Source organism: Parasteatoda tepidariorum, chromosome X2 (genome assembly GCF_043381705.1).
Source record: "Parasteatoda tepidariorum isolate YZ-2023 chromosome X2, CAS_Ptep_4.0, whole genome shotgun sequence".
Classification (NCBI taxonomy): Eukaryota; Metazoa; Arthropoda; class Arachnida; order Araneae; family Theridiidae; genus Parasteatoda; species Parasteatoda tepidariorum.
The window spans coordinates 44,078,747-44,088,366 of record NC_092215.1 but is presented as its reverse complement, the minus strand read 5'-3'; the positions used below and the strand labels follow the sequence as shown (position 1 = coordinate 44,088,366).

The 9,620-nt window shown below is 27.6% G+C and overlaps 1 protein-coding gene across 2 annotated transcripts in view; it reads left to right on the top strand.

Moving 5' to 3' along the window:
* Nucleotides 1-3,088: 3,088 nt before the first annotated feature.
* LOC107446025 (uncharacterized protein CG43867) overlaps nucleotides 3,089-9,620 on the top strand; it is a 200,583-nt gene continuing 194,051 nt past the window's right edge. Inside the window, exon 1 of one of the 2 annotated variants that reach the window (XM_071188138.1) lies at nucleotides 3,089-3,989. The gene's annotated coding sequence lies outside the window, so the exon portion shown is untranslated. The remainder of the gene's footprint in view (nucleotides 3,990-9,620) is intronic. The other variant, XM_071188136.1, reaches the window with a different exon arrangement.

The following is a 9,620-nucleotide window of genomic DNA, read 5'->3' as shown; positions in this document are numbered from 1 at the left end:
ATATATATATTCCTTCTCCATAGAGTACATTATTACACTATTTTTTTTCCAGTTGCATCAGACCGAAGAGATAGTCTCTGCAACAATATACTCCATTTTACACGCCACAGTAGTAATAAACAGATGCAGTTCGTAAAATACCATGTTAAAGATATTTTTTCTTTATTAAATTTTTATTATTATGACCGCAATTCAGTGCGACCCGTTCGTGCGATTAATTAAATTTTCATAATAAGTTTTCAAGCAATTGGATGAATAGAACTGGTACAAGAAAATTTTGAAAAATTACTTTTTATTAATAATTTATATTTAATCTGTGAAACACTCCCCTATATTCGACGCAATTTCTCTAAATATCACTGATTTAGAAACGAATTATATTTAAAGGGAAATTTTTACGTGGAAATGTTTTTAAAATTTAAGAAAAAATTTGATTTTTTTCGGAAAATTTTTGAGGCTTAATTTACTGGGCAACAATTTTCTGAATCTTTTGCTTGGTTTTTTGATTGAATTATTGAATTGATCTTATTACATATTAAAACTTTAACTAATAGCGTTTTTCATCATTTGCTGTTTTTTTAAAAGCACACATTCTTGCACACAATTGGTAATTTTTTTCCCAAAAAGGGCCTAATGTACTGAAATAAAATTTGGTTGAGGGTAAAAATAAATTTACGACGTAGACGTAAAATATATTAGGGTTTTCTAAAATAATAATAATAAAATTTGTTGAAACAAACTAGAAAAATTCCGTCAGATTTAAACATAAACTTGTAAATCATTAATTTAAAAAGGATTTTTTGAACTTTTTGCCTTTATATTAGGTTTACTTTAAAAATAAATTATTATTTACAAATAAACCTAAATTGAGTTTCGAAGCTTCTTAAAGTTTGTCACGCTTGTACTTAAGCTGAGTGTACAAAAAAATGGTTCCTTTATTCAAAACGAAAAATAAATAAATAAAAAATAATAAAATAACTAAATAAATAAGTAATAAAAATAAATAAATAAATGCTGGCACAAGAGTTTTATTACTCGGATTTATATTGCCGAAACAAGATAATTCGGTCCAACAAAATGCTTTACGTAATATTATAAATATTTCTTTTTGGATCCGAAATCAAAGCTTAATGTTTTTTTTTAAATCTACAGTGGTAGGAAACAGAGAAAAATATATACTTGGTAAAAAAAAAAAATGCGTGCTACCACTTTTTTCACTAGATATTTTTCATATAGTGGCGATCGAAATGGGCTACAGGTGCCGTAGAGCAGAACTCTATACCTATGCCAAGACTTAGCCTGCTTTCACTACTAGCGTATGGAGAGTCATAGAAGAAGGAAGTTCTTTAGTTTCTTCTGTCTTGAATTTCAAATAGATTAAAACCTTTTACATAGGTGCCAACTCTACTGGATTTTCCTGTAGACTACTGCATTTTGCCAGTATCTCCTGGTCCACTGGTTTAATGAAAATCCTTTCGGTTTTTGTATACTTTAGAAAATTCCCTAGAATTGAGTAAGTTTTCTGAAAAATCTCTATTAAAGTAGAATTTTTGCACAGATTATTGCCTGTTTGAATATTTAAATAAGTGTTACTAATAAAAAGAAGCGAGCCTCATTTATAAAAATCAGTTATCTATCTTTGATGAATTAAAATACCAATGATTATTCAAAATTAAGAGTAAACATAATACATAACATACCAAGTTCATTTAATGGTTAATCATAACTGGAAAATATTATAGTTTCTTTTATTTTGATGACTATTAAAAAAAAAATTCTCTATTAGTAAAATATTTAATACATTTTTTAACAATTACCAAGAAATTTATATTATTTCGTAAAATCTGATTTTTCCTTATTGAAGTTGGTAACTGAAAACTACATTGAACATAGTTCTAAAAGAAAGCATTGAGGAAATTAAGAAAAAAAATATTTTTGTTAATTAAATACAAAAAATATTAAGAAAAGGGAAAATGTCATAGCATATTTTCATATAGCTGAGAAGACGAGAGGGAAGGGGAAGGGTTGTGATTGAAAACAGACAATTGATAAGTAACTTAGGATCTGATGATCGGATTTTTATGTTCTAACAGATAATATTAACGATACAAAGGGCGATAACATATCATATGTTAATTATTTATTGCAGACGATATTTTAGTTTACGTAATCAGTCACAGAAAACATGTTTTCTCTTTAGCATACTTTTTTTTTAAATATAAATTCTGGATTTTTAAAATAAAAGAGGTAGCCGCAATTTGGAAAATTAGGTGTCAATGGTAAAATAAAAATAATGATGTGATGAATAGCGGCGAAAGCGGCGCTCCTAAGAACTATTTTAGACAAAGATAAATTTTTTGCATAGTTATAAAAGTCGTGTCGTCGTAAAAATTAACTTAAAACTTATTAACTAACTTTAAACTTTGTACGTCTTTTTTTTTTTTTTAATTAATATTTTTTTTCGAAATTTTATAACTCAGAAATTATTTGACAATTTCTGTACCTATTTATATTAAGTTATTTATATTAAGTTATTTTTAATAAGTAATTCGAAATAAAGGTGCTCTAACTTGAAAACTGCAGGTGCTGCTGTTTCAACAATTCTCTCTTGAAAAATAGATAATAAAATTATGTAAATAAAATAATTATTATATAAAATATATATTTATCGCAGAATCGCTGTTCAGCCTCCATTTCAATTTCGTTGCTTTGGAAAAATAAATTTTTCAAAGTAACTGACTTTTTTTTTCTCTCGCAATTTTTATTTATTTTTCCCGGCTGAAAAACTGGTCACTTATAGATAAAATACTCTTTAAGTTGTGAGTGTGTGAGAATTAAAATTTATCGAAAAGTTTAGTAGTCATATGATCCGAAAATGCATACCAACATTCCTAAAATAACGTTAAGTAATTATTAATATTTTCTAAAAAAATGTATGCTTAAATTCTCGTCGTGAGTTGTTCACTCGCGGGACAGTGTATTTAGTCAGCTGTTTTTGACAGCCGATTATCCGAAGCAGATGTTCAATAAATTCCAAATCAAAAGAGAGATGGCGTCACTATCGTGTGACGCAGTAAATTTCGAACCTGTGTTGCTGTTTATCTGTCATCTGGTTATGTGAGCAACTGCTAAATCAAAGCAGTCAAATGCAGTCAGTTAACGCATTGTACGACGAAATTCGGAATTTGGCGCCACGGCTAATTGATGATATTTGTTAATGACATGTATTTTGTGGGCAAGTCAAATCTAAGAGTTTCATGTGTTTATAAATTTGGATTGTTTCTCAACATGTAAACAAACCAGAAATCCCACTCCTGCAAATGCATTCTTTTTAATACTTGGCTTGAGCGGTGGCGGCGGCTTTTATGTTTATTTTTCTAGTTCCCACGTGGTTTCTCAAGCGATGAAACAAACAAGATTTCCTGAAGAAAATAAAACTTATTGGAAAATATCTATTAAGAAAATGAATTGAATACACAATATCTTGAAATAAAACACTTTTTAAGTTGAACTTCGACCTGAACTGAAACGAGCTGTCAAAGTTTTGTTTATTGTGTACTGTGATAGGGATTTCGTGACAAATTTCACTATGTTAGAGTGTTACTGATTTTAAAAATTTTTAGATACGAGGTGAATAAGAAACAATATTTCTTTCGAACTTATCTTGTATATTGTTTTACAATGAGTATGGATTTTCTACTCACTAGAAAACGTTTAGTAATGGAATTTTAATGTTCTCGTGACTTGAAAGTCAAATAAGAGTAATTTTTGTTTACGATCTGTTTATTTGTTCACAACTGAATAAATAAGAAATGTTGATAAATTCTTCGTTAAAGATATTCTTAACTGTTGATAGTGAACAATTTCTTTTAAATAAGCTTTGAAGAAATTCCTAAACTAGTGAAATTTACAGATTTCGAAGTTGATATATTTAACTGATTGAATTGCTTTTAATTCGTTGGAGCCAAGTTATTTCTATTTGATTATTTGTAAGTACTATAATTTATTTTTTACAATTTATTGATTTAAAGTTCTTTAATTTGAACATATTTCCATACATGTTTGAATTTTATATACAGGAATTTTAAAATAGCGTTTGTCAATAACAATTTTGTTAACATTCATGGTTGCTATTTTTAAAAATTTTTTTGGTTTTCGTAGATATTCTTAATTTTTAAGTTCAGAAAATATTTAAATAATGTTATATAACTGATTCTTTCGTTTATTTTTATTCCTATTACTCTTGAAAATTTTCCTGTTTTGTCTTTTATGAAATTTCAATGTAGTAGAACCTTGATTTAACTATGCTTGTCGGCAGGGGCGTGCTAAGGGTTTTTGCGGAGCTGGGCGAAACATAAGGCATTTTATCATGATTAATGAAAATCATGTTATGTTCAACAAAGTACATAATTAAACATTGGATTTTTTTATTTCAATCAGATTTTTTTAAAATTGTTTTTGCGTTTTTAAAGTTGTGACAAAATGCATAAATAATACTTTATATTTAACAATAATATTGCAACTAAAATTCTTAATATCACTAATAATAAAAATGTTAATATTATTATTTAAGCAATATTATTATTACAAACTAATTTTTAATATTGCAAACTAATAAATAAAGCCTGTTATTATTTTTTTTATCAAGCTAAAAACATTAATGAATTGCAAAAACAGAGAACCAACTTGTTGAATAAAAAGTAAATTAATGAAGATCAGAAGACATTTTTAAAATGAATTATTCTTGACAGAGCAAGTTTTTATTATTTATTTACTGGTAGATATTTAATAAATTTAAAAGTCACTTGTATTGAAATAATTTTGCTTAAAACTGAATGGGTATAATTGAAATATATTTATTGATAATAAAACGACAAATTATTTTACATGCAACAAGTAGCACATTAAAATAAGAAAATGATATTATAATTTAAAAGTTACATTCTTATCTACATTTAAGCTTTTAAAAAAAGCTATTTCATTTCTTAATTTATTAACTTATTTCTTAATTTTATGAATAAAAAATTTTTTATCAATGAGATTTCATATCAATAGTTTATATTCACATCCTTAAGAATAGTATAAATAATATTTTTTAGATAAATCTGTGATTAAAAAGAGATCATGGGATTCAAATCAATGATTTTTTTAATTAAATATTTTTGAATCATTACAACCCTGCTTTTTGTTTTTCTTGACAATTTTCGCAGCAGATCCACATGTGCTCACAAATCGGAAATAGTTGAAATTTTTAATACAGTTAGTTTCTATGACACAAAAGTTAAAAGTTGACAAAAAGTTCCATGTTATTTTAAAAATTATATTCCTCATATAAAGGAACATTAATTGAAATGAAATTTATATTTGGAAAAATAAATTCTAGTAACTTATATGAATTTTATATCCGAGGAATAGTAAAAATATATCAAAGCTTTAGCAAATGTAAAGAAAAACTTGTAATCAAACTATTAATTAGTTCGAAATTTTTGGCAGCCCTAAATTTTAGCATCCCTGGGCGGTCGTCCACCCTAAGCACGGCTCTGCTCATCTGGCTGGTCCTAAACGCAGTGCCTGATTATCATAAGGCCTGAGAGGCCTAGGGCTTCCACATTTGCAAGGCCTGTTATCCTTGTGGCCCCTAAATATTACAAATAGCTTACTTTGTGTTTTTCCTTAAGAATTGTCTATTAGAATAATGAGTTAACAAAAATTGAAATAAATATAAGCTGAAATTTATTAAGATATTGTAATTTACTTATGTTATAAATAATTTAAAAACACTTCATAATTATAAAACAAGTAAATTTGGTTTGGAGTAATAACCAGGGGACTCCTGTCTGTTCTGTGCCTGTAGCCTCCGCATTTCTATATCAATCTCTACCTAAATGTATCAAATAGCGGGATGTTGCCAAATTGCAATGAATATTCCTTGTAAAAAATGTAATTTAATGCTTACAAATTTAATCATATTTAGTTGAATACCTAATTACTATCTGAAACTTAAATGTAATTTATTTAGTAAAAAAATAAAAGCTTACATTATTTTAACGAAAAATAAAATCTGACACGCTTGTCTATTTACCATTTTTTTGTTGTCTGAAATTACATGATGAATTTTCCAGCGATTCCAAGGCATCTATTTCTCTCTTGTTCCTTGGAATAAAATTTTCAGACTCTGCAGCATAATTGCTGCTTCATTAAATGATGGTGATGGAGCTAAAGATTGTTTTATTCATCACTAATAAATACTATGATTTCAGCTACTGAAATTGTGTTCTACTCTTTAAGTCATCAGATTGTTATCACCTTGTGAATACTTCATAAAGTCTGTATCAGTATTCTGTCTGCAATGCTGTCAGTATTATCTGGATTGGAAACTTCTACCTTTTCTGATATTTCCTGGAGCTTCTATATTTCAGGGAAATATTCTTAGAGGACACTCTAGATGCTGGGATATTTTTTATATTATTAATATAGGAAATAAAAGGGAACCAAACTGAAAAGATGTTAAAAGCATTAAATCATTTTATACGAGTGACGTTAAATCAGAGTTCTACTGTATATGAAATAAATTTATTTGTAGTCTTTTTAGAAATATTTTTTTGTTGTGATGTTGACATTAAAATTTTTTTTATCACTAGTTATATATATATTGGCTTTTTCATAAAAAAATAGATTTGGTAAAATAATTGATTCATAAAAGTTTTAAGTTTAAGATGTTTTCATTACCTAAGTTGAACAGACATTTAAAAAAAAAATCATCAATATCTGGTGCACAATGAAGGTATAAATACATACATTAATATAAACGGCTTGAGATAATGTAATAGAAAATTATTCTAAAAAGTATTTTTGGTAAAAACACAATTTTTATTCAAGCAACTAGGTTTCTGTGCAATGTGGATATCAGCAAACAGGTTAAATGTCCATCTGAAAACATTAATCAAAAGTTTAATGCAAAATTGTCACCTCTAAAAAGAAAGGGTTATCTCTATACTGCCCTTAGCCTATTATGCATTTTGGAATGTCTATTTATATGAATTAAATATTTATGCTTCATAAAGATAATTCATTAAAATTTATTTCTCGATATTTTGCAAGCTATGTAAATTTGCACTGAACCCTTTTTTTAAAATTTTTTTTTAATATCAAACCTTTCAATTAACAATTAACTGATTAACTAACATTAACAATTTAACTGATCTAGCCTAATATTTTATGCATTTGATAAAGCCTGTGTTTTTTAAATATACTAGTTATTTTCATGAGGCACTTTTGGGCTAATATTTTTAAATAATTAAAAAAGTTAGGAAATTTTCTATACTGTGTTCCACTTGTTATTTTGCAATTTCTTCATCCACATTAAAACATTATTACCATAGACGCACAGAAATTTTTCATTGGGAGGAGAGGGCATTAAACTAAAATTTAAAAATTTCACTTATGCTTGGCATTAATAACAATTTGATATGTGTATACAATTTGATAACAATTTGATATCTTCACCAGGGCACATCCTTTAGGATAAATGCCATATTTCTGAATAAAGAATAATTATCCTAAGATAAAAATTACTCTTCATATATCACCATCAGGGCCGGATTTAAGCTCGGTGGGGCCCTAAGCTACAGAAAATGATGGGGCCCTTATAAGTTCAATTCCATTTCTATACGCCCAAAGAAAACTGTCACTAATTTTTTTGTTAAGTATTAAGATTATATTATTAAAAAATTTGATAATATTACTTTATTGTTAAATATGTTAATTGTGATGAGACTATTATGTAGAACTTTTCTTTTATTGCACATATTTTTTGAACGAGGATAAAAACTTACAAAAGAAACACATTTTAAGCACAGAGTAAAAATTTGGCATGCTGGGCCACTATATATTTAACAGTTTTTTTTTTTTAGATTCATTTTGAATATATTTTATTTGCAGTTTTTTATGATTTTTTTCTCGAATTGTTTTCTTAATTGTTTTTTCTTTACGTTACAAAATCTATAAGACTTAGAAACATGAAATTTTGAATGTGCGCAGAAAGTATGCAAAGAGTTAGAAAGAAAACCAGAAAATACAATTTGATTATTAGTTTTATTTTTTTGTAACCGCCGTTGAACAACCGACTCAATTTTGAGTTTACGCCCTAACAACCAGGCTATCCCGGCCAAATTTATTAGTTTATTTTATAACAGTCATTACATATCCGACCCAATTTTGAGTTTACGACTACTAATATTCAACTCCGTAGCCTTGTAAATTTGAACCCAATCCAGAAGACAAAGGAACTGCTAGATTAGAACCCAGAGGTATTTATTTGTTATGAGAAGTTGGAGGACTTTGTGACCCCGACAGATTTAACATGCACCTGCCACCATTTTATACATGGGTATTCTTTTGCCGGCTGGATTCAAACTCTCATTCTCACGAACACGAGTCCAACGCCCTATCAACCAGGCTGTCCCGGCCAAATTTATTAGTTTATTTTTTAACAGTCATTGCACAGCCGACCCAATTTCGAGTTTACGACTACTAATATTCAACTCCGTAGCCTTGTCATTTTGAACCCAATCCAGCAGTCCCTGGAGCAGGTGAGGGCCGTTATATTAATACTGTTTGTAAAAATAAAAAGAACATTTCGTAAGCTGATATTATTTAATTGATGTTTATATTGAAAATATTTCTTCATTATTTTTGCTTTCTTTTTAATTATTTTAAGCAAATTTGTTAAATTTTAGTGCTGGAAAAAAAATTGTCATTAATATATGTAAATTTTTGGCTTATATTTTTAAGGATTTATTAAAGGGTCTATTAAATATCAGAGAGAATAAATGTCATACGGGTTTAAAGTATCAGCTCTGCTCTTGATGGTGTATAGTAGCTAGGATGTGTAAGAGCAACTGTCCCGGGCATCCAGCCAAATCGAGCATTCAGCATATCAATGGAACACACTAAAGCTTTAAATCAATTAGCAATTAGTTTTAGATAATTACAATTGTAGAATAATTATCTTATTATAGAATGAAATGTTTTAAAAGACAAATATCTGCTAATGTTTAACATTTAATCAACGAAAAAACAGAACCAATATTGAAATCTAACGAATTTATTATTTTTAATTTCTGATAAAGTTTGCGACAGGAAAAAAAAAATTTAAGCCTGATAGATTTCAAAATTTTTGAAACACCTTCTAGTTATACTATTCAATCAAATAGGTTTCGATGTCTTTCATCCCGGTCTCATAAGTGATTCATCATATTTCGATATCATTTTTGTTTCGTTCTTACTTAATATTAATTTGTTTGCGACAGTTAATTTGTATATTTCTTTTACTACATTTTCGAGGAGTTTAAAAATATGATATTGAGGATTTTAACTGAAATGAAATTTGCTTTTTTTGTATGCCTCTTTTATTGCGTCATCATCACACCCACACGCAACTGTCTACTCTAAATAATGCTATATAGAATGAGATAGCATAACAAACGTGTGTAGTTATTTAAATTCTTATTCAAAAGTATTAGTTAAATTTTTTTTTTTTTGAACTGACAATTTCTGTACTTTTTTAGATATTTTAAAGTGCTATTTAAAACTGCTGCATATCACATGAAAGCATTAAA